The sequence below is a fragment of the Myotis myotis genome, unplaced genomic scaffold (genome assembly GCF_014108235.1).
Source record: "Myotis myotis isolate mMyoMyo1 unplaced genomic scaffold, mMyoMyo1.p scaffold_m19_p_17, whole genome shotgun sequence".
NCBI classification, from domain to species: Eukaryota; Metazoa; Chordata; class Mammalia; order Chiroptera; family Vespertilionidae; genus Myotis; species Myotis myotis.
Window position 1 is genome coordinate 5,689,834 of NW_023416321.1, and position 27,144 is coordinate 5,716,977.

Consider the following 27,144-nt stretch of genomic DNA (forward strand, 5'->3'; position numbering starts at 1 on the left):
ATAAGAGTGGGGGGAAAAGCAAACAAAGAAACAAAACCAGGAATGGCTTGGATAACTTATCAATAATAATTGAATAGACTGATAAGTAACAATTCAAACCCATATTTGTATATTTTTGTTTCTATATATATATCTTTTTATCTATCCATCTATCTGTCATTGATCATCTATCTATCTGTCATCTACCTGTCATCTATGTATCATCTATGTCTGAGCAAAACTGAGTTGAATTCTTAGCCACCTATTCACTGTCACCCCCACTTAATTCCTGGGTTAGGATCCTAAACCAAACTGTGACTTTAAAAACTTGAAAGAAAATTAAAGAATGGAATGTTGAGGCTGTTTATACTAAAGTGTCGTTGTCCAGTTCAGATGAAGAAAGGAATGACATAAATATATATTTCTGCCTTTGTGCTTGCCGACCCCCCATCCTACCAGGCAAGTAACCTACCTGAGCCCTTGGCGCTTTCAATTCCAGTAGCATAGGGTGGCCCACTGCCTCACTTTCCCTAAAGAAGTTCAGTAATGTAGGGTCAAACCCTGGGGTTGTAGTGAATGAGCTCTAGACTTCTAAGCTCTAGGCTCTGTTATCATATGATCAGTTTTCTGAGTGGCAGCATCCATAGTCCCTAAAATGAGTTACTGTGTAGCCCCTTTGAAGATGCTCATAAAACAGTGGGTTTAATTTGTCTGGGAAATGGAGACTGAAATATGGGGCAGGTCCCCGATGGAAAATGTGACTGTGCTACGCAGCAGCGTTCCCACCGAAGATCTTGGAAAATGGGCAGTGTTCACATCGCTCCCTGGAGGGTGGCCAGAAGGAAACAGCGGACGTTCTCTTATAAAAACCCTGAAAGCAGCAAGCAACCCATAAACAGTATGCAGACTGAGTCAGAAAATGGACCGTTTTATGTCCCCTAATGGAAGGATAGCTTATTTGTTCATGGATTTATAGCAACAATGTGATGTCATCAAGTGATTTATAGCCCGAAGCAGAGCAAGTGTCAATATACAGCGGTGGGTGGAAACATCCTATTCTCACCAGGAAGCTGATCCCCACAGGAGGGTGTCCTGGCCTGAGGGTGGGGCGGATGTAGGAAAACCCACGTTGTTAGTGTTACTGGAAATGGGTCCAGGGAGGTGAGGAATTACTGGAGCCATCCCTCTTCGGAAAGGATTTGAGGAATACAGAACCCATTTACTTAGAACAGAAAACGATGATTGCCAACCAGATCATCTCTCTCCTACTTGACTCATTCAGTGACTCATGGCAACGTTCATCACAGATGCCAACCACATAGGTAGTGAGTCCTCATTTTTAATTTAGATAAAGGATCCTAACAGAATGATGTAATAATACAGAAGCATGGACTTATTTTAAAATTTATAGAGAGTAAAATCTACTCTTCTGGTATCGTTCTAACACATTAAACAAAAATAAAAACTTATATAATGTCACTAAAAAAACAACAAAACAAAATGCTTCCATGATGTGAAAAAGTTCCCTAGTGCTGCCCCTTTGTAGTTCTCACCTCTCCTCAGCCCTAAACGTTTCCACCACTGGTATCTTCTCTACTTGGTATTAATTTTTCCAGGATATCACTTAAATGCAATCATGTAGCATATATAAGACTATATACTACATATACATTTGAGATTCATACATGTCATTGCATTTATCAATAGTTCGTTCTTTTTCACTACTGAGTCATATTCCATTGTGTGGCTGCACCATGTTTTGTTAATCTGTTCATGACTTGAAGAACATTTGGAGGAAAAAAAAGAACATTTGGGTTGTTTCCAGTGATTAAAGTTGCTCAAACTATGTGCAGGGTTTTGACTATCCATTTTTATTTCTCTTGACTAAATGGGAGTATGATCACTGATTCCTATGGTAAAAAAAAAAAAATGAGGATTCCGTCCCAAATACTGATTCTAAACAGTTGAAATAACCATGTGTGTGGCATTTAGCAACACGACTGTGGCCGTTTCCTGGATAAACTGGTCACAGGTTCCTGAACTGGTCTTGGGGGCCGGTTCACTGGAAATCAATGAATGAGGCTCAAAGAAAAGCCACAGCCTATGGGGAAGGGAGATCTCCACCTGGTGCAGCACCCACGGGTCTGTCTTCCCTTCACAAAAAGACCCCATCTTGGAATCGGAATTAGATTTGAAACTGGAAAACACCACCTCCCCCTGAAGCTTTTTAGGTTATAGTGGGAAAATAATCCTCACTGGGCTATTTTTCTCTATATAAGTCATCCCCTGAAATAAAATAAACTGAAAATTGGGTTGCGTTCTAAACATTTTCATACACTGACTTAAATTTTTTTGCAGATCATTTAAAAGATTATCTCCAAATAAATATTATTTTTTGAAAGGGCCAGCATAGTTTTGAGTAGTTTTCACATTATGTTAATGGCTAGTTTTTATATATAAATGGCGAAACTGCACTAAGTAGACATGATGAACTCTGGCCTTTTTCCCCCTGAGCATGGTTTATAAACATACTAATGGCTCTTAAAACATAAAGCAGTATGGGAATGTATTGTCTTCTTCACAGATTCCAATGCTACAAAGGAAATACAGACAGGAGAGGCATATGACAAAAGCCAAATAGATACCAATGCTCAAACTTTAAAGTTGAAGCATCCCTATTTTTCTTTCTTACAGCCACAATCTGTTGGACACCTATAACTGTAACCATTTTTTTTTTTTATGACTGGGGTGGACTCACATTTGTCACACTTCTATTTACTCCATGGCAGGTGTGAAGGAAAGAGTAGAAGACAGGTATGTGGCTAAAACCAAACTCAATTTTCAAAGTCAATTTTGAGAAGGAGGAGGAACATAAAAATGAATCTTATTCCTTCAGTTGAAAGTACCTTTCTCCTTCCAATGTAAAACATCTTCAAACTCAGTCTCTCCCTGAAGTCGCCTGTTATGTGGCATGGAGGAAGGTGGCAATGGCAAAGAAAGGTGACAGAATAAGGCACGAAGGGCAAAAACATCAGTGATTGAATAGGAATTTTAATGGTGTGTTGCAGGAAAATAACTACAGGACCCTTAAAGGAGACATCACATGTTAATAAGCTTGCCTTTTCTCCTGCCTTTGAATATAGACAGTTTACCCATGAATCAATCAATCTCATCTTATTCTCAGATTTCACAGAATCAGGGAAAGTATATTAACATGGCTCGTCTAAGACTGTGTGTGTAAGCTGTGTAATTAAAGAAATAAACTTCTTCCTTCAACAATTCTACATGTTAAACCAGGTTACAGATACACTAAATGCTGAAAATATTTTTGCAAAATCAACATCACACATAATAACCATAAAATGTATTTTAAATATTTTGTTTGTGTTTATCATGGGGTAGTTAGTGATTGCTGGAATTACAGGGTGGGAGTTCTTCCATCTTGATTTTGCTCTAAAATTTGCTGATTTTAGATTTTGATTTCCTTACGAGCTAGGTCTTAAAATGTTTTAATGCCTTCTTTCATATCCAAGAGTCGTATATCTCATTCATGATTTATTATAAGGTAGTGTGTTTCTGTTGTAAAGAGGCTTTAAAACACACCATACTTCAATGACAAGCTTTTTTGTATTGTACCAAAAGGACATGTACACAATCAATATGAGAAATTCGTCATGTGAATGTTTGAACATTTCTGAACTTTAACATGTGCACAAGGACTTAAAATAATTAAATTATGTTAAAGTGCTGATATGTTGACACAATCAACATTTTTTAAAAATCTATTTTTTTGCCCTGGCTGGTGTGGCTCAGGTGGTTGGTCTCATACACTGGAAGAAGGTGGCAGGTTCAATTCCAAGTCAGGGCACATACCTGGATTGCAGGTTTATTCCCTGCTCAGGGCTCCTGGGGGAGGCAAACAATTGATGTTTCTCTCACATGAATACTTCTCTCCCCGCCTCTCTCTTCCTCTCTTTAAAAATCAATTAAAATTTCTTTTTAATTTTTCAATTATAGTTGACATCCATATTATATTAGTTTCAGTTGTACAACATAGTGATGAAACATTTATATAGCTTACGGAGTGCCCATCGGACCCCATGCATTGTTATTACAATATTATTGACTATATTCCCTATGCTGTACTTTACATTCCTGTAACTATCCTGTAACTACCAATTTGTTCTTTAAATTTTTTTTTTAATTATAATGCCACTATACTGTACACACGTCGATGCTAGGCTTGTTTTCAGGGCAAATTGTGTGTGTGTTTCTGTGTGTGTGTGTGTGTGTGTGTGTGTGTAAAAAGAATACAGTCTTTCATCTCTCAAGCATATAATCCTCCTTCAAATCATGAATATGGCCCAATTGACCATAGGAACCTGGTCCTGAGAAGCTATGACACAGAAGGTTCAGGAAAATTTCCTTTGACAGAATCCAATGTGCAACCTCTCCAAGCCAGGCTGGCCACGGGGACGGACGTGACCCTGGTGGCCCGGTTCCAGGGCTGGAATTTTCAGAGAGAGCCAATAGCCTTTCTCAGAGCCAAGAAGAAGCAAAACTCGCAGAAGACTGTCAAGTTCTATATTGCCATTCGATGCAAAATAAAGCATCAAACACCATGCAGACATCTGACATGTTTTTGTAGGCAGCGGTAGTTGACTGGTAGAAAGAGACCTTGAATCTGACCTAATACATTTGGAAAACTGCACATCAGGGTAAAGAGTGAAACTTGGCATGGTTGACCCAGCTCCTCCAGTCCTGCTTCGTGGTCAGCATTCAGAAAAACAATGCCTGGGCTTTTTCGTTGCTTTACATCTCTTACTTCTATTTCCTGAGAAATGGATGTATTGATACGGAAGCCAGCTCCTGGAATCAGTCTGTGTTTGCTCATTGCATCCGGGCCAAATGGAAATGCGAAAGATGAAGTGTTGAAAAATAGCTGTTAGGTAATTCCGAAGGTGACTGTCTCTTTTCCATCCGTCCCTTGGCTGATACCAAACAAGTGATAATAAGACCTTTTTAGAGAAGAAGGTAGATGTCAGGTCTGCCACAGCTTGTAAGCCAAGGAAATGCGTGAAAAGGCAAGACAGCCCTGCCCTCAATTCAAACTCGGTAAAGGGGCTTTTGCCTGGGTTCCTGGTTTGTGGCTTCAGGATCTGGTGCACCAGGCCATTGGAGGTTCCTTTTTGGTGTTCAGGCAGGGAGAGCCTTATCGCAGACTCACATCCCCACCCGGTGGCTCTGGCCAACCCACGATTCCAGTTAGAAAGAATCTCTTCATGGTGACATTTAGCCTATTTCAACACACGTTCCTTAAAGTGGCATGTTCAGCTCGTACTTGAAAAAGGGTCCTTATTACTTAATGTAAATTCTGGAAGGAAACATATTTCTTTCTATCCAGTAGCTCATCTAAATTTTTCTGGAACAATTCTGGAAATGTGAAAAATAGGTCTGTCCTACATGGAACAACAAAGCTTCAGTAATGTGCATTAAAAAGTAAAAATGTGTTCAAATGAGAAATAAGTCTGTCTTAATTTTGAGTTAACTTTTGATTTTTTATTTATTTAAGGAAACTGATGACATAATAAAGACAGAAAGCTAAAGCTAGTACTAAAGGTAGAGTAAAATAAGAGAGTGGAAATGGAAAAAAAAGTGATTTCGTGGACTATTGTTGTAAATTTCAAATTTGAGTTTGGTTATTTATTCCAAATCTTCTTTTAGTATCATTTATTTATTCCAGATTCTTATATCTTAACCTGTGGCTGACGTTTTAATCATTGGAGTTCATACTGATAAAATTTATTTTACTTTGATGTTCTGTTACTGAGGGAGTCTTTTTTAGAGGCTAACAAATCGCACTGTGATTAAATTTTCAGAGATAACGGAATTAGTTTATCCCCTTTGCTGCCATTTATTTGGTCTACTTATGGGACTCACTTGCATGATTGTGGGAGCTAGGAATTTCCCCTCTATTGTCCTGACTTAGCTCTGGAAGTAAAGAGGCTAAAGGTAGATATATTTTCTGATTACTTCTTCTATCCCTTAAATGATTTCCCATTTCACAAATCTCCCACAGATTCTTGTCTTATAATAACCACAATCAAGTAATTGTAAAAACAGATATTGCAAGAGACAGGCTAGAAGAAAAGTTGATGTCGTCAATAAGAATCAGTTATACTCTGCACCCTACTAGCAAACTTTGTTTTATTTTTTTTAGTTTCATTTTAAATTCTGATGCATATCAGGAAAAATAGCGATCTTAAATAAGCAGGAAAACAACCAGTGTTTGACTCCTGATTCCTTTCTTTTCCTTCTCCTTCCTTATGTGGCCTGGGGGCTATTTCACTGCTCATTAGCACCTTTTCCTGAGCCCTAACCTGAGAGGAAAGGCCACTGAATGAAACTCAAGGAGGCTCTTTCTGTTCCTGCTAATGTGGCCTTGGGAGGAAAAGGCAGAGAGAGGGCAGGATGCTGTGGCAGGATGAAAGGTATATTTCAGATCCTAGAAGGAGGTAGTAGCAGTGCTCCTTTGAATCCTTTCTTTTAAAAGTATCAAAATATGTTTTTTTATGAATTTAAGAGAGAGAGGATGGGGGTGGGGGGGGGGGAGAGAGAGAGAGAGAGAGAGAGAGAGAGAGAGAGAGAGAGAGAGAGACATTGATATCTATTCTCTGCCTATTGCACGCCCCCTGCTGGGGATCCAGCCACAACCCAGTCATATGCCCTGATTAGAATCGAACCTGTGACCTCCTGTTGCATGGGTCCACACTCTGACACTTAGCTACCCTGACTGGGCTGGATCCTTTCTTACCAATCTGTTTTGATAAATAAGAAACATATGTCCATGTGATTTTTATTCCAGGATAAATAGGAAGCTTTGTTTGTTTGTTAACAATGGATGGTTCATGGAGGAAGTGATCTAGCATTTACTGAATGTCTACATGGGATTCCCATATATGTAACTATATTTGCATAAACCTCCCTTTTTCATCCCCCGTAATCCTTACTGCCATTCTATGATAAGGGGATTGCCTCCATATTCCAGAGTCCCCTTTCTCAGTTATAGGCCTTAAATTTTGAAGTCACCCCAGCCACCCTCTCCCTTCCCTCTTCTCTCCTCAAATATTGAACCCATAATCAAGACTGGTTGGTTCTAAGTATCTCTTATAGGTATCTACTTCTTCTCAAATCCCTCACCACGATGCTAGGCGAACTACCATCTGCCTTCGGAATAACCAAAAACACTCCTAACTCTCTCACCATCTGGACTCTCCAGTCTTGAGGGAAGACACTGAGTTGGGTTTGCCCCTACCTCTAGGATAGGCCCTGGCATTTAGTAAGGGGAGAGAAAGTGGCAGCAGTTATGGCCAATAAATTTAAAAATTGTAAGAAGAGACAATGAGTATACTGTTAACACTTTAACTTCTTTATATACTAACAACACACACACACACACACACACACACACACACACCTATACACACAAATACACCACAAACATTTATTCCACAGATAGACTGTGTGGAACGTAGGTAAGGACTACAGTGGACAGATTTTGAGATTTTGAGACCACTAGTCCCAGATTCTATTACCACATATTTCTTCAGGTCTAATCCTATGAAACTGACCCAACTGAACTGAAACCAGCAGCTTTGATTCCAGTAATAGGTTCCTGTGTGTCTTGTGTAGTGAAGGATTAGCACCCGGGCATTTGGGATGAGCCTGTCCTGGGATCTGATATCCCTCAGACAAGTCATTTTAGCTCTCTGCGATTTGGTTATTGCTGTTATAGAATTAAAATAAAAATACATATCTTTCTAGGTTCTCATGAGGGCTCAACGCAATATTTCTGAAGTGTCAAGTACAGTGCTTGGCATAGAAGAGATGCCAATGACTTTTAGTTTGAACTTTCAAATGACAACCTTTTTCAGCTATAAAATAAGTTGTGCTGATCTTCCTGGCAAGAAAGAGATGCTGATATTATAGAGCGTTTTGATTATATTCTATTTTTTAAAATATTTTAAAACTTTTTACAATTCTATAATACATCATCTGTATACTGTATTTTGTGCTCACCACCCCAGGGCAAGTCTCCTTTCATCACCATTTTATAGAGCATTTGTAATTCCGAAAGCTATTTGCAGCTATTCAAGAATCTGCATTACGTATCTGAGAGATTGGCAGAAGAGTTTTTATAAGCCTCATGAAAAACAAAACAAAACTAAACAAAAAAGCAACGACAAAGAGCTAGAGACCAAGATAGTTGTATGACTTGTACAAGGCCATTGAGTGAGTTAGTAATGGAACTTGGAAGGGGGCCTAGACGTTGGGATTTCTCATCTGTTTTGATTCCTTCCTCCAAAATAGTAAGAATTTAATTCATTCCAAAGAAGCTTAGAGGGTGGGTGTTGATTGTTCCATGTACCAGAGTTTTTTTGGAACTGTCAGTAATAAGAATATTTTAAGATATGAGAATCATGCTACCATTTCACCCCCTGTCCAGTGCAGCCTTTCTGGGTTGGATCCCTATTTGTTTAGCCAAGGCTGGATGCAAGGCATGATGAAGAGATATAAGGATGGGTGTGCCCTGCTGTCAGAGGCCCTGCTTCCGTAGGTTCTAGCCCACAATAAATGCCCAGAAATCTCCAGCAGCCCACCGGGGAAGGGAAGGTGGGGAGAGAAGACCACGGATAAATTTGTCTCCTTCTCATGGAATGACATGGCATTATCTGCCTCCTAGAGTGGGGAGGTCAGCCTATGGTTGTGATACAACAATTTGCCTTATAAAAATTACCCAACCCTATTGCAACAGAATCTCATCAAATGGAGAGAACCTTAAGAAAAAGAAGGAGAAGGGGAGAAGAAGAAGGAGAAGAAGAACGAGGGGAATAAGAAGGATAAGGAGAAGAAAAACTAAAGAAAACCGAGTGGGGGAAAAACCCTAGATAGAAATGAGACCCAGAAAATATTTCTGGGTGGCAGCATGCTGAAACCCAGATGGAAATTTAGCATTAATTTGGCTAACACTATTTCAGTCACAGCACATTTTCAGCTATTTATTTTTGTACTGAGCCTCTCCTAGTAAGGTGGGTATCGAATGGAAATTTTTTTCTAAGGTGGCATTTCAAATAATAACAATAATAATAAAATCCTGGATTAGGAACCATTTTTCCATTAGATGCACAGCAGCAACCTTGAATGGGGCTGTATTTTTTTGCTAATTTAATCTGTGCATGTAAATGACATCTTTCCATTTCTTTCTTTCTTTTTTTTTTTTTTTTAGGCTTGTTTTTCCATGCTGTTAAATGATTGGCTCCCACTTGGAGATGCTTGTTTCTTTAGAGTTGATCCCCAAATATGAATGCAGCCCTTCTCGTGTGTACCACGGAGCCGGGAAACGCTGGGGGATGGGAGGTGTGGATTTTCCCCACGCCACGGTTCCATGTGTGGAAAATTGATTTTCCAGCCGTACCCAATGATAAAGTCCATCTTTGATAGATTCCTGTCGCACCGCTTTCCAGGTCTGAAGGCATCTGATCTCAGGTCAACTCCCCTTGGAGAGTAATTCAGAACACAGTCCCTTCCCTTCAGAGAGTCCCTGCCACAGGGCACGGGTATGTTTTCTTTGGCTCAGGCAGACCTTATGAAAGAAATTATTCTGCCTCCGAACTGACAGAGCTGGGCATGGGGCACTGAGAAATGGAGCCTCTCCCAGTGGCCCTTTGCCTGGAATTTGTCCTAAAAGCATGAAACTGAGCAGGGTTTGTAGCAGACAGATGTGGGTAATATATGCACCACCTTTCCATGCCGGTGTCTGTCTGCATGAGAGTGAAAGAACGCAGGGTTGTGGACGTGGCCCCGGGTGACAGGGCAGCTGGGAGCTCTTGGGGTGACCTGGTCTGAGGTGGGACCGGGACGTCTGCTGCGGATGCGTCCCCAGGGCCACATCCAAAAGAAGCTCCCAGGGTGCCTTGCTTGCTCGAGCTTGCTTTCTGAGGACAGTCACCTAAGGATGCTGAGTAGTTCCCAGAAAGACGGATAGTATCAGCGGGGACACAGCCCGATGCAGCCGCTAGTCAACAGCTGCTTGCCCTAAACGTACCTGAAGACGGGGTACTCAGCAGGCCACTGGCATCCCTTCAAATGCCTCTCATTGCCCTGTGTTTCTAAAATGGCGGGGGGGGGGGGGGGGGGGGGGACGGGGACGGCGGAGCTGACTGACGTGGCTCAGTGATTGAGCATCAACCTATGAACCAGGAGGCCATGGTTCTATTCCTGGTCAGGACACATGCCCAGGTTGTGGACTTTATCCCCAGTTTTGGGTGTGCAGGAGGCAGCCGATCAATGATTCTCTCTCATCATTGATGGTTCTATCTCTCTCTCCCTCTCCCCTCCTCTCTGAAATCCATATATATATATATAATGCATGCACACGTCAATCCTTCAATAGTTCTAGGTTAAATGTAGACTATCCCCCCATTTTATTATCTATCTATCTATCTATCTATCTATATTATTTATTAAATAATATTTATACATATAAATAATATTAAAATATTATATATATATATATAAAATAAAATGGGGGGGATAGTCTACATTTAACCTAGAACTCTTGAAGGATTGATGTGTGCATGCATTTGTTTCATGGGCTCTGTTTTTGTTTTGGATGAACGTCCAGGAACAATGATGGGAAAGGTGCACGCGTGTAGTGAAAGCTCATCCTGGGCCACGTGAGTCCTAGTTTGGCTCAGCACTGATTCTGAGCAAATGATTCTCCTTTGGTGGAACAGGAGTTTGCTCAGCTATAAAATGAGAGCAGGGGCTTCGGTGAATCGTGGCTGATCTTTTCCCTCTAAAACACAGGAGCCTTCGGGATTCAAGAAGCAGCCGCTCTGGTGAGCTGAAGGTCAGAGTTGAAACGTAGCAGTGTGCACTGTTACTGCCGGAAGACAGTAGTTTAAAAGAAACAGACATTATTGATTAAGTTTTAAAACATTTATTTCACTTTTCGCCCTGGGATTTAAGTGGGAGGTGAAAGCTGAGACTGGGATGTCCTCTTTCCTAAGGTATCACCACTGCTTCCTCTAAGGCTAAGCCAAGAGCTGCCCTTCTCACGTGGGAGACGGTGGGGAGGGGAGGTCACTGCTGAAGACCTGAGTCAGCACATGGTGGCTTACAGGAGCAATAGGGCCTCCAACCCGTTTGTGTAAGACCAAACGTTACAAGTGTCTCCTCTGTGCTATTAAATGGTTGAAAAGAAAAACAGCAAAATAAGAATAATATTTCATAACATGTGAAAATGGCATGCAATTGAAATGTCCGTGTCCACAAATAAAGTTTTATTGGAACATCGCCACACCCATTTGTTTACTGTTATCTATGACTGCTAGCATGCTGTGCTGACAGAATGAAGTACTTGCCACTGAGACAGGATGGCTTAGCACGCTCAAAATATTTTCTATCCAGCTGATGACAGAAATATAACATGCCAGCCTGGAGCTTTGAGCCAGGGCATGAACCCTCAGAGAAATGTTAGTGAAGAGGTGAAAAGAAGAAAGAACAGCCAAGAAGAGGAACAAAAAAATAGTGCTCACTGAATTGCGCTTCCAATAATGTGAGCAGTATCGCTTTGGATCCAATAGTACACTTTCAAAATAGAGCACCTACCTAATGTCATTTACTCAGGCCACAAACCTTGTAAGGAAGTAATACAAGTATGATATTCTGCATTGTACTGTGAGGTCATGAAATCCGAAAAGGTGATGACCTGTCCGGTCACACAGGTAGTGAGCCAAATGGGTAAGATTAAAATCTTTTTGTAAAAACTGAATTGTAATTATATATATTTTTAAAATAATTACAATTCAGTTTATTTATATATTATTGATTTTTTCAGAGAGGAAGGGAGAGAGATAGAGAGTTAGAAACATTGATGAGAGAGAAACATCGATCAGCTGCCTTCTGCACACCCCCTACTGGGGATGGGCCTACAACCAATGTACATGCCCTTGACTGGAATCAAACCTGGAACCCTACAGTCCACAGGCCAACGCTCTATCCACTGAGCCAAACTGGTTAGGGCTGAATTGTAATTCTTTTTACTGAATACATGTAAGACCCTGGGTTGGCTATATTATCTCATGTGTTATAATATATCTCATAATTATGCAAAACATTTATTTGACTTTACAAGATACACTCAAAAAACATTAACACATGAACTATTTAAGACAACACCATTTCTATTGCCCACGTAACTAGTGAGTAATTTCATTATTAGGAATAATGTATTGTCAGCATTATTACAGTAGATCATGTTATTATAGTTTTATATATTCATTTGTATGTAAGAGTTACGGACAATTATACATCTATATTGGCATAATGGTCTATAAATCAACGGTCGCCAACCAGTGGACCACTGGTAGTCCATGAGGTCCAAAAGGTTGGCGACCGCTGGATAATATCCCATTATTTTATATAATGTAGCATGATAGAAAAAAGTACAATAATGTCTGGATCTCAAGATTTTTATCTTAGAAAACTTGACCAAAGACCAAATTAAAAATAAAATCTAACAAAATGACCTATATACCTAGTAAACTCTACCAACGCCAAAAACTGTCCTTTCTGCTCCCTACATTTTGTAAAAAAGTCACCAGCAAATGCAGTCGGGGTCTCTCCCACCTCAGCAATCACCATCAGACTCAAATCCAGAGCAGCTGATAGGATTTAGTGCCCAGGAAGAGACAACCATGTGGGAAGCAAACCCCGAAAGCCAATTGGATTATAGAGTGGAGACTGGTGATAAAGGGGACTTAGTTTTACAGCTTAGCTGGGTGCGGGGGCGGGGAGGAAAACCAAAGAAGAAAAATCACCCTGGGTCTCTCTGGTTAAGTTGTTTTGCAGATTTATTGAAATGTGCACGTGGTAGAAAATGACTTCCAGAAGTCAGCACGTTAGCTAAGCCATGCGCGCGGCTGCGTCTCGGGGCAGGCATGGCCTTGTGCTCGGGGGTGACGTGAGGTAACTGTATGGGCAGGGGAGGCTTGACAATGTTAATTGCAGGATGCCTCGGGCCCACGCTGGCCGTCGGCTCCTGGAGCCTCCACTGGGATTAGAAATTTGTGAACTATAACAGGACCTGCCAGGTCCATTCACATTTGGGCCAAGTCATTTCTAACAAGTAAAAAAGTGGAGAAATAGAATGGAAATACACACACACACACACACACACAGTAGGTCCTAGTAGCCAATGCTGAGTCTACAGAGACTTACTGATTAGCTATTTTAAGTGATCCCGACATTCCAAACGATCAAGTCGTTCTTCGCGGGAGAGGTAGCCTTTGGTTAGACTTGCCCCTGGCTCCTGGTCAGATACACCCTCCCGGGGCTTAGCGTTTGCTGGGGAACGGGAGCCTTGCTTACTGATAGCCGGGAACGCTCTATGAAATGCTAACCTCCTGATGAGGTTAAGCAGTTTCCCTAATTTCTTGGCTTCCTACTACCGTATAGAACCCCAGAAAGTCAACAAACAGATATTAGTATGCAAGCTAGGCCTGCAAGAACGCAAAGAAGCCCATGAATTTTGTGTAATCCACTTCATCAGTGTGATCGAATTCACAGGTGGTTTAGCGAGCCTGGGTAGAACCAGCCACAAGTTTAATTCGTTAATAAAACAAAACCGATGTCAATGTAACCAATCCAGAGGGGAAGACAGAGCCAAGCCCGTGTTTGCGGCAAGGTCGGGCTAGAGGCTGATAGCTTCGTACAACTTCAGGATGCCTGTTGGCTCCGTGTGGTGCTGGGAGCAATGTCTTCTACTGGCGTCTCTGAGCGTTTCATAGAATACTTTTTTGTGAGTCAAATATCACCCCTGTATGAGTATGATGTGCTATTTTGCCTTCTTTATTCATTTGTAATTTTCTTGAATTAAGGGACTCTGATGCATTTTTGTATCACACACAGCAAAATGCCATCCGCAGGCTACTCCAGAAGTATGTAATCAAAACGAAGTTAAGAATTCCTGATTGATAGGCAGTCCTCTCACATTTCTTTGGTCTCCTCTGCTGCCCTTAATTCATTCCACACGCACTCAGAATAGATGCGTCCCGCATGCCAGGCATGGGCTTTGTCCCTGCAGGGAAGCAAATGCCAGCGGTAGAGAATGCAGCATCTCTTCCTAGAGAGGTCCCAGCAGAAGGCTGTGCCGGCCTCAAAGGGGAGGCCTTCTGATTTTATCGATCCCTCTGCTCTTCATTGATGAAGAGCATATCCCTTTTAGGCGGGCACGGATAAAACATCAACAAATGATAATACCAACAGCTGCCTGTGCAGTGCTTGCTGGTACTATCAGCCATTTTCAGTGCATTACAGCACTGAATGGATTTTCAGTGCATTACACCACAGGGAATGGATGACATAGGTGTTACTAGCATCCCTATTTGCCAGATGAGGAAACTGAGGAACGGAGACATTAAGGGACTTGCCTGGTTTGTAAATGAGCCATTGAGACACACTCATCAGACAGTTTCCTCTATGATGACTTAATCCCCAGGTGAGATCCATGACTATCCATAGCTGCACTCAGACCAGTGTAGCATCAGTGTGAGCTTTCAGTTGCTATTTTAGGTACTTTTTTGAAATCAGTTCATCTCCCATGAGCCCTAACCTGACCGGGGTCTGTCAGGTCAAAAAAGTGAATTTAGGATTCGTAACTGTGACCCAGGGAGAAAGGATCCCAGATGCAAAAGTACAGTACCTACTGTTAGAAAATAGTTCCATGTAAGACAGATCATGCTGGTGCTACCCAAACCATTGCCCTCTATTAGTATAATTAAATATAATTGTTAGGATAATGTCTATAATTATAAAGTAAGACATGGTGGAAAAAACTGAATATTTAGTCATGGAAGATAAATCCTGTAGCATAAGCCAATTTCTCAGAAATGTTGATTTCTCATTAACATTTCACCTGGGACTTCACATAGAATATCCAAAAGGGATAATGTTTGCAAATTAATTGATTTAACTCACGAGAAGAATAATCTTCTCCCTTGATAGTTTTTTTAGCATACAGTCATCCGAGGGACTATCACTTATATAAAAGGATTCATATATAGGGTTAAGCTTTAAACATTTTACAAAATTCTCTCTCTGCTATAGAATGGAATGAGATAAGCCAGTTGAATTAATGTTATTTGTAATATGTTCTCTGAGCATGGTACCTATTACCAAAAAGTAGAAACTCGAGACTAATTCGTGTTGAGTGTGTGTTTTGAATCCCGTGTAATAAATACATAAAGAAAATTGCCATGAGTTGTGAAAATCATTTTCTTCATTTCAACCAGGAGATTTGTTCTTTAAAATGATAATGTGGTGTTAAAAGTTTGATTGCGCAACGGCCTTGCTCTGGGGCCAGCTGCTGTGCTGCCTCTGCGGTTTCTGCTGATATAAATTTGATATTTTACAAATGCAGAATATGAAATATATTCCCAACATGTGTTTCATACACTTATAATACACCCAAATGAAAACCAGCGTAGGCTTGGAACGTTTCTTGGCCGTGTGCTTAATGCACTGTATCTGGAACATGTTAAATGTTATTATAGAAATAATTGAAACATTTCACACAGTTTCATGCAGTGAGTTTTGCATGTTAAACGCATACTCCTTCCTTCAGTTACAGAGGAACTTACATGCCTGATACACAAATGTTTCCCTTAGCATTGGGAACACGGATATGGTTTTTTTTTCTTTTTCTAGGAACCGATGTTAGGTAAACTTTGGAGGTATTTCAGACTTAATTGTGCCAACAACCACCTATCACTGAATGGATTCATGAAGCAAGGTTCTTCTAAAAGTGAATTATTGAGCAAACAGAGGCAAGATTTCCACTTTCACAGTTTAAAATGGCATCATATATCTATATGTATTGATTTCAGACAGGAAGGGAGAGAGAGAGAGAGAGAGAGAGAGAGAAGAGAAACATCAGTGACAAGAGAGAAGCATTGACCGCTGCCTCCTGCACGCCCCCTATTGGGGAATTCAGTCCGCAACCCGGGCATGTGCTCTTGACCATAATCAAACCCGGGACCCTTCAGTCCGAAGGCCGATATTCTATCCACTGAGCCAAACCAGCTAGGGCTAAAATGACATATTTTATTCCAGTTAATTTCTCCTTATTTTCTCCTACCGTTTCCTTGGAAAAAGCTCAGCATTTTCTCATTAATCGGCTGTAAACGTTTAATCATTCAGATATAACTCCTTTAGTTTCATGTGCTCCCTATGGTTCGTTTCCAATGAGATTTCCTGTTTCAATTTAAATATTTTGAAAGCTTCTCAATTCCTATGGAGTATTCAGAAATGAATGGCCCCTAGAGTTAATTTTTTTCTTACCTTCAAACCCAAAGTCACATTGATTAGGCTGCTGGTAGTTACAGAAGACTTAGCAAGTCTGAACTTAATCCATCAGCGTATTAAATGATTCTTCAATATTAGTCTTTTAGTTTGTCCAGGGCACTAAATGTAACAATTATTTGTAGATCGTTTAGTGACTGTTTAATATATGTTTTATTCATTGATCTAACAATAAACACCACTATTTATTTATTGAATTGTAACTCTTACCCCTGAAGTACAGTGTGCATGAGTCTATGGATATTCCATTAACAGTGTCACCTCTACTACAGTGCTTCTCAAAGTGGGGTCCCAGGGCAGCATATCTTGGAAACTTGTCAGAAATGCAAATTCATAGGCCCCTACTACAGATCTACTGAATCAGCAACTAAGAGAGCCCAGTAGCCTATGCTTTAACAAGCAAGCCTTCCAGATGATTCTGCTGTACGATCAAGTTTGAGAAACATTGTTCTAGAAGGTTCTCATACATTATACTGTCTGCTGAGATGAGGGACATAATCATTCCGCTAGAATCTCTGCCCAATCACAGGGTCTCTGGCTGGTTAGAGGGGAAACATGTGCATTAAAGTCAAATAGGCCTACCAGAGAACTGACAGAGACATTTATGATCAGGCAATAGATACCCAGTCTCAAGATTCTGAGTAAAAATATTCTTCTTGCTTTCCCTCATTCTTTCCTATGCCCCATCTCTCTCATCTTTCTTCTACCAAAGTGTACTCATATGTACACACACACACACACACACACACACACACACAATCCCTAGAGCAACTAAATCAAGATAACATTTTTTTACTTTCATTTCAGCAACAATATTACTAAATACAGTCAGAACTCGCAAAAGCAGAAATGTCATTGTCAAGCTCATGCATGAATATGACCTGGGCCCCTCAAAATGTTAGAGAAAAATTCAGTAGAGATAGGCACTGCTAAATGTTTTATCACCATGTTTAAATCTAAACATAGCAATAACTCAATATTGTACAAGTTAGTATGCACACATTAATTTACATATAGAAATGTGCAGTGTAACTAATGGAAAGAATGATTTGATTTGTAGGGGCCCCGGTGAGTAAGACATTACACACGCCTCCCTAAACATGTCCCCACATCTATCTGGCCATTATCAAAGGCAGTAGAATGTAGTGTCGCCTGTGATCGAAGAGGTGAGGGTGCGAATCTGAGTTTTACCAGTTGTTAGATTTGTGACTTACCATAAGTAACATCAGCTGCTTGATTTTCCGTTTCCTCAGTTGTAGAATGGAAATAATAATACAGTCTACCTCATAGTTTGTTTGGAAAAATAAACAAGATCGCGTATGCATCATGCCTGGCACGTAGTGCTCAGTGAATGTTCGGTATCTTTCAGCTGGATTTTCATAGCGTGTCTCTCTTAAGATCATATCATTATCCTTATTTTATTTTCTTGATTAATGTGCTAAAACATCACCTTTGGAAACATACAGTGTAAAGTTTCCTTTCCACTGTGTTTTCAATAAATTATGAGCTTTCCATGTAATGATATGCGTTTACTTTCATGCCCCCCTTTTTATAAAAACACCGCCTCAACATTTATATTAATGAGTCTTTTCAGTAGTCATGAGTCTGAACTATGCTCCTCCAAAGACGTTTCCTCATAAATTAGCATTAATTGATGTCCAGTTTTTGGAAAATGTTAGCACACGTTATTTATGGCACGTTCTGTTCGTGTGGCGCCTCTTAATGTGAAGAAGAAAAAAGTTTTCAAAGGAGGCTCAAATGCTGTTTCCTTTGCTTGCAAAACGGGGAAAGCCAGGGCCTTGGCGTTTTTGGCAAACCCTCAGCAATATTTCTAGTTGCAGAGCGTGTGGGCGATCTGAAGGCAAGGGTAAGTTTGTGATCGCGCTTGGTCCAGTGGTTCTTTCCACAGTCAAGTTCAACCTGCCTGGGCTGTGCACTATGCAACCAAGACACAGGGGCACTTTCCTCCAACTGAATACAAATATGTTGTGTCCAAGATAAAGCCAATTTTCAGAAAACGACCATCACGTCCACAAATCTTAGGTGAGGGGAAAAGCACACAAGCATGCCAATATTCAGAGTCTTTCATTTTATTATAATTGTGTTTCTATATGCATGTGCTGTTTGCACTTTTGTAAGCATCTAGAAAGACAGGGGGTAAAAAAGATTCCATGAAAAAATAAGGTGAAGGTTTTGATATATTTTTTGAAATCTCTAGGGAACACATGATGTAAGATTGTAAGCAGAAACATTCTTAAGCATTGGGAAGTTTTTTCTTCATGTTAAATACCTTGAACTAATGTGTGTTGACTAAAGGTTCATACAGATGTGCTAGAAAGCTACTCCTTGGAGACACATGAAATGGGTGGTTAGAATCTAGCACATAATAAATTTCCAATTAATCGCGCCTGTTTTTATTTTTCTAGTATTAAATATTTGGTGATTTTTTGTTTTGGTCTCTTTTCAGTTCTACTGTATGTTTCTTGACTTGGAGGTAGCAAGAGACTTAAGAAAACTCCCCTACTTAGAGATAATCTGTCTTTTACTGTTTAAAAATCTAGAATTAGTCACTTTCTTTAATAGATCAGTTTTATAAGTATAAATCTGTATAGGCTATTATTTAGGAGATAACCAAAGTCAGCTGAAGGTATCTCCATTAATATTTAGATCAACAAAATAAACATAGGATGCTATTTGCATAAAACAAAAACCCCCATTGAATATATAACAAGTTGAAAAACAATTTTTAAGTTCCATTGTAAGCTCAACTTTTGAATAAGTGTTTGCAGAAATAACCCTTTCTTTAAAGAATTTATACTTTTACTGAGGAGATGACATATACACAGGGAAAAATGAGAGACATAGAAACACTATACTAGAGACTGTAATTTGTTTTCTGGTTGCCTCCATAACTAGAGAAATAGAGGAAGGAAATATAATTCTCTGCAGTCTACAGCTTTTTAAGATATGAGTTAGGAGAGAGGCGGGACCTGGGAATTCAAGACCCTTCCCAGAGGAGGGCACCTCACAGAAGATGGTCGCAAAGTCAAGGACTAAAGAAAAACTACATTCACGGGTAGCAAACCACGTGTTAGGAAGATGGAGAGAGCAAACCATTCCTGAGCTAAAGTGATTGGTTAGAAGCATGTCAGACAGTCCACCAAAATGTGAATGGTTACAAAGTGCAACAAAGACCATGAGAAGACATGGCTGGGCAGAGGAGCAGGCGGATGTGGTGGGTGGAGGGCAGGCTCATGCCCAGGTCTTTCAGAAGCATAATTATAGCCCAGCTGCAGTGGCTCAGGGGCTGAGCATCTACTTATGAAACCAGAGGTCGGGGTTCCATTCCCAGTCAGGGCACATGCCCGGTTTGTAGGCTCGATTCCCCAGTAGGGGGCGTGCAGGAGGCAGCTGAACAGTGATTCTCACTCACCATTGGTTCTTTCTTTCTTTCTTTCTTTCTTTCTTTCTTTCTTTCTTTCTTTCTTTCTTTCTTTCTTTTTTTCTTCCTCTCTCTCCTCTCTCTCTCTCTCTCTCTCTCTCTCTCTCTCTCTCTCTCTCTCTCTCTCCCTCCCTCCCTCCCTCCCTCCCTCCCTCCCTCCCTCCCTCTCTCTCTAAAATCAATAAAAATATATTTTTTAAAATAAGTGCATTTATACATGGTCATTAGCATATCTGAGAGAATTCAGCAGGTTTTAGACATGGAATAAGGGGGGAATAATATCTTATTTGGCAGGAAAAGGTAGTGTTCGTAGTCAGATTTTGTTAGCATCAAAGACTGTCAGGGTAACATAGAGACCTTGCGGACATAGGGTTTGAACTGAACACTGCTTTTTTTATCTGCTGATATTTTAACCAGGGACAAGGAAGCTGTATAGTGTTGTTGACCTTCTGTTTCTTCTTTTATGGGATGGAATAAATAACACAAGCATTCTGGAATCCTTGTAAGGGTTAGCAATACTATGTATTATTACCACAAGATCTAACACAAAGTATGTTCTTAACAAATAATGCCTATTGTTATTATTTGGCTCAATTTTTTATTCAATGTTTGAACCCCCTCCTGATAACCATACACCTCAAGTTGCATTATGATTAGTGCTTGAATAATAATTAGAATACTAATTGAATGGTACTTAGATTTAGAATTGAATAGTACTAGTTTTCTTTCTTTTTTTTAACCAATAAAGATTCCATTCGATCTACTAGCAAACCTACTAAATTAAGATATTCTCAGCCTGTTCTAAGCATTGGGTTTAGCTTAATCGTTGGTAAATATTTTACACAGTAGCATGTCCATACTTGCTTTTGCTGTCAAGGCTTTGCTTCTCCAGCCCAAATGTCACTGCCATCTCAATGCTCAGAGGGACCTCAGTGGTTCCTCTCTCAATGAGGTTGTCTTCCCTCTGAGAGAGGGAGTTTCAAAACAAACTCATGTTTGGATTTGACCAACACAGACTAGATCTGAAGAGTCACTTCTCTTATTCCTCAATGCTATCCTTCTAACTCAAGTGTAGTCTACGTCACACTAGCATGTCACAGGATTGCGACAGCTTACTGTTATCTTAAAACTCTTTCTAGAAACTAATCCACACATCAATTCTTCTACTGAGTCATTGGAGATGGTACATTTTGCATTCCACATACAGCTAGTAAGAAAAGGCCTTTCCATTGCAATGAACTTGATTTGAGAAACCATGCTAGATTCCTTCTCACACCTGGTTGATACCATCCCAAACTCCCCGACAGTGGAAATGTGCCCGCAGTTATTTTTATTTGCTTGTTATCTCCTTTGGCCCAAATGTGTAGATGTTATTTGCATCATCTAAGCGCCCTCCTCAAAACTCAGTTAAAAATCCACTATTAAATAAGAGAATGTAGATGCAGGAGGGCAATTGAAATGTTGTTTATATACTTTTGCTTTTTCATTTATTTTCTCCATGTTCCTGCTGCCTTTTCTTCCCAATCTCAATTTTCCCTTTCACCTTCAGCACTAGCCACGTAAAAAGAAATGCAGACATTTCACATCTTAGTAAATGGCATTTCAACTGTAAACAAGCAAAAGCAACCACATCAGTGTTATGTTCCCAATAAATATTAGAGTTTGACGTAGATTGGGTTTTCCCCTGCCTGCTCTGGGAACTCTTGATGTTCCAGTAACCAGTCTTTACTAGGTTCTGTGACTTATTCACTAGACGTTCCCCACTCACCTTTGACCGTGGGATTGCATTCCCTGTTCAATGACATGGCGAAAGCTGGGAGCAGAATCTTGTGACTGTAATGATGTTTAAACAAAATGGGGAAAACCATTCCAAGGAATTGATTTCTTCATCATTAAAATGGGTGGATATGCACAGCCAATTCCTCACAGTTTGTTTACCCTTTTACTTAAAGATAAACCATCTGTTAAAAAAAAATAAACCAGGCTTAGTCCTAAAAAGCTTCAGAAAAGTTTCATGTTACAAAAGCATTGAGGCCAGCCGGTATGGCTCAGCAGTTGAGCATCAGCCCAGCAACCAAGAGTCACTGGTTTGCCCTAACTGGTTTGGCTCAGTGGATAGAGTATTGGCCTGGGAACTGGAGGGTCCCAGGTTTTCCAGTCAGGGGGAATATACATTGGTTGCGGGCACATCCCCAGTTAGGTGGTGTGCAGGAGGCAGCTGATTGATGTTTCTCTCTCATCTATGTTTCTAACTCTCTATCCCTCTCCCTTCCTCTCTGTAAAAAAAATCAATAATTAAAAAAAAATCAGTAATTAAGAAAAAAGTCACTAGTTCCCAGTCAGGGCACAATCCTGGGTTGCAGGCTTGATTCCCAGTAGGGGGCATGCAGGAGGCAGCCCATCGATGATGTTTCTCTCCATTGGTGTCTCTCTCTCTCTCTCCTTTCCTCTCTCTTTAAAAAGCAATGAAAATATTTTTTTTTTTTAAAGCATTGAACTGCTAATAATGGAACTGTTTTTCTGAAGCTGTGATTGCTTCATCAAAGGCTAAAAGTAAGTCCTAGGAGGGACAACCAATGGTTATGTCACCAAGGAGATGATGCAGGTGCAATTTACGGTGACCTTACATTTCCAGTTCATGATAGTCACCATCCATTGCAAATCTAGGACCCACATGTCGGATCCCTTTCCTTTCAAGAGACTTATTCCCCATGTTGTTTAATAGCCCCATTGCCTGGAATCAGGTTCAACCCACAATGTCTAATCTAACAAAAATGTTAATGTAAAAGAAATACTGACATTTTCTCAAGTGTTCATAAAAGACAGACTAGCAGAATTTCACCAATAATTAGTGTTACTCATCAGTCTGTGCTCCCTAGGTAGCCTGCTTCTGAAACTTCTGAAAATAGTTTCCCTTAGGGTAAATGATTTCAGAAACAAAAAACTAGACTATAAAGCAGATGGCACTCTGAAAAGAAAATAGATAAAAACCACTCATGGGCTATATTAGAGAGAGACATAACTCTGGAAATCTGAATCATAAGACATGTTCAAAATGATGTCTTATTACTTTTAGGAATAAAGAGCAGCTTTTGGTGTTAGCAAGCAGGAGTATTAACAGACGTGCTTAAATAGATGGAAAGTAGTAAAAAAAAAAAAAGAGCATCTTAGCTACACATGGATACCATTGGTTTTAAGCGTGCTTAAAAGGATTTTTTTTTTTAAATTAAACTTTCTATCTCATAAAATAATATTTTTAAGATGACATAAAACCCAACTCAATCCATTGTCATAATGTTGAATTTCAAATGAGTGTAAAAACAAGTAAGTTTTTACCTCACTTATGTTTCTGTTAAAACAAAACGCCGAAACCGGTTTGGCTCAGTGGATAGAGCGTCGGCCTGCAGACTGAAAGGTCCCAGGTTCGATTCCGGTCAAGGGCATGTACCTGGGTTGTGGGCACATCCCCAGGGGGTGTGCAGGAGGCAGCTGATCGATGTTTCTCTCTCATTGATGTTTCTAACTCTCTATCTCTCTCCCTTCCTCTCTGTAAGAAATCAATAAAATATATTTAAAAAAAAACAACAAAAAACATCATTACCATGAGCTGGATGCACAGTTTTTTGAAGGATAAACAAATGTGAGCAAACCAGGTACCATTTGGGGGGCTAAGGTAGTAGCACAAGGATGTGGACTTAGCTGACCTTCGGGCCATGGACGTGGAAGGTGGAATTTGGCACATGATTCTTCCCACTTTCCTGATATAGCTTCCCCACTGCAGCTGTTGATGGACTCTTGGGGGCAACTCCTTGAAACATTTAGACCTATATTTTCAGCCCATTGATCAAGACTACTGGGAGTGGTGGTGAAACTCAAGGCCTTTCCAAATCCTGGAACTATATTCAACTCTGTGATCTTGGGCAACTTATCTCTTCTCTGCATGTTTACAAATTGGGGATGATAATAGTACATTTTGTTCTCATAGTTCTGTAGATCCAATGAGACAATGTAGTAAAATACTTAGTGAAATGTAGGCCACATATTGAGTTCTTAAGAATTTAATTGTTGTTTGCGCTAAGGCAAATTGCCTAGAATGGTGGTCAGCAAACTCATTAGTCAACAGAGCCAAATATCAACAGTACAACGATTGAAATTTCTTTTGAGAGCCAAATTTTTTAAACTTAAACTATATAGGTAGGTACATTGTTATTAACTTAATTAGGGTACTCCTAAGGCTTAGGAAGAGCCACACTCAAGGGGCCAAAGAGCCGCATGTGGCTCGTGAGCCGCAGTTTGGTGACCACAGGTAGAACAACTACCGTAATATTTCCTTCATTCATCCAGCTTTCCCTACTGCAAAGTACTGTGCTCTGCAGTATGAGAGATGCAGAATTTTATGTAAAATGTCCACATTTAAAGGAGTTTTAAACTTCGTGCGGGAGAAAAAGATTTCTGCAAATGTGTATGGATAGTGACGGTGGGCTCTGTGATAGATCTAGTAGCCAAAGTTTCTTCGGTGCTATGTATATATCATTTAGAGCAAGACCAGTGAAAATCATGAAATTCACTGAGCGAATCACAGGTTTGCATTGAGCAACTTCCATCTGCCAGGCCATGTGCTTGCTGGTGGAGATATAATGTGTATAAGATATGGTGCAGATAATTGTACCACACTGACAGACAGACTGGAATCAGGATGTGTTCAAGGGGAAATGCAGTGAATTCTTCTTGGGCAGGAGGAGAGAGGGTCAGCTTTCAGAAGTGAAGAGAGGTGACCTGGTTTGGGCAGGTACACTCGGCCGGTGAACCATGCCCACAGAGCCAGGGAGCCACAGACATCAATGTGGGGTGTTTAGCACCTGTCTGCAATCCTGTGTGGCTGAATGGAGAGAAGGGGGATCCCAGAGATGAGCCTGTAAGTAGACAGTCATCCAAAATGATTATTTCTAATTCGTACTCCAGGTGTGGGGAATTACATGAAGACAGGTAGAATAATTATACCTGTATGTCCAGAATAACTGAAGCACTCACCATTACTGCATGCCCACTGGACCTGTCATTTGAATGTGTCTCCTTTGATCTTATTCAAATGAAGGTCTTACTGCTGCCAAAAAAAAAAAAAAAAAACACCAAAAAACTTGCTTGAACATAGAAATTGTTATAAATAAAATTATTTGAAGTTATTCTCTTTTTCAAAGGAAAAGCTCTATGTGCTTTCTATTTTAGCCACTTTCCTTTTGGCAAGATTTTTAGAAAAGCTCTCTTTTAAAAAATACATATATACATATATAAGTTTTCCTTCCTAGAGGCACAATACTCAGACATGAGGAAATATCCATCAAGAAGACAAAATAAACATATAATTCATAAGAGCCCTGAGCCAACTGGAATACATTGAATAGTGTAATAAGTCTGAGTGTATGAGAGAGAGAGAGAGAGAGAGAGAGAGAGAGAGAGAGAGAGAGAGAGAGAGAGAGGAGAGAGAGGAGAAAGGAAGGGAGGGAGGGAGGAAAGGAGAAAGAAAAAAGAGAGAAAAAGGAAGGAAGGAAAGGAAAAAGGGAAGAAGAAAGGAGAGAGAGAATGAGAGAGAGAAAAGAAAGAAAGAAATAAAGAAAGAAAGAAAGAAAGAAAGAAAGAAGAAAGAAAGAAAGAAAGAAAGAAAGAAAGAAAGAAAGAGAAAGAGAGAAAGAGAGAAAAAAGAAAGAAAGGGTTTCCTAATCTCCTTCAAGACTTTTGGTCTATGATGTAGATTAAGAGGAATGATATCCCCATCCTCTCCCAGACTTACGCAGGACAGTGTTAGTCAGCCGACTATCCCTCAAGGGATTGAGGGTTGGCAAACGATTGTTGCTTTAGGTTTTGCTCTGTGGTCTGACTCAAATCCAGTATATGCTAATCTGCATGCGTCTCCTTCTAATAGAACTACCATTAAGGCTGGTTTCACACATAGCAAATAGCATGAATGCTTTACCCACGACATGGATGGGAAATTGAATAAACTACAAATCCTTTCCTCATCCCAGACCACTCCAAGTTCAATATGATGATTCCCATTCAACATTATTGAGTCATATTGGTAAAGTTGTTAAGTGCTTAGAAAGCAGTTTTTGGGGACACATGATGTAGCAAAACCCCTTATAATCTATGCTAATGAGGTCATCATCTGCACCCACTCATCTCTTTAGAAGGTAATTTCCATTCCTTAAAAGAATCTACTTCAGGATACAGAGGGCACTTGGAACCTGGGTAGACCATTCTCATTGGTCATGGAGGGAGGGAGATGAATGTGAACAAGCCCCAACACATCCCACAATTACAAGACTATGTGTATTGGGGTCAGGTAATGCCATCATTTCTGTTTTACGAAGAATAGCACTTTTGAAAAGAAAGGTAGACTATAGGAAGCAGCACAGCTTAGTGAAGAGAGAACAGGTGTTGGAATTTACGGGATCCAGGTTTGTTTCAGCTCTGCCTTTGTCCCAGTTACCTAATCACAAAGACATATTTTAAAGATTAGAAAAGCTATGTCAAGTGCCTAAAGAGTACCTAGCACGTGATGGTCCCAAAGGCTAGCCCTTAGTCACACATTTGATTTTTTTTTAAATGATGATGTAACAAACTAAAAGTCAACACAAAGTTAATTTTCTGTGGTAGGAAGTCAAGGACAAATAAATTAGGTGGCAGGTAGGAACTGGTGCGAAGTAAGGAGAATGGTACTAAGTTAAAAGGGGAGTTTCAGGAAATTTGTAAAGACAAGGCTGGAGACAATAGTTAAAATATAAGGACCACCCAACCTCCACTCCTCTGCCCTCTCTAAGAATCTGCAGAGTTCCTTAAAGGAGTTTTGGCTCTATGTGTAAAATGTCTTTCCTCCCAGTTTTACTTAAATGAAAAGACTGAGATGACCTTGAGTAACCTCTCGGCTGTGTCAGTAAAGTGCTGACAGTGCCTCCAAGCAGAGTGCTAATCTGTACATTCATATGAAAGTTCCCCAGCATGAGGTTGGTCATTAATTAGTTGCATGGCTTTGAATATGTGATGGTGATTTAACTTCTCAAGGCCTCATTTTTTTTTTTATCTTCAAAGAAAGAGGAATGTGCCATGTTATCTAGATGTTCCTTGAGCACCAAGGAAGGATGGCTATGTTATCAAGGATTGGGAAGGCTGCTGAAGCAGGAGAAAGATAGCAGTGGGAGAGGATAGGAACCTGTACCCAGCAGAGTTGAGAATTAAGCACCTGTCACTCTAATCTATCATATATCAAATCTACACTATAACACTTATAGCAAGTGCTAGTG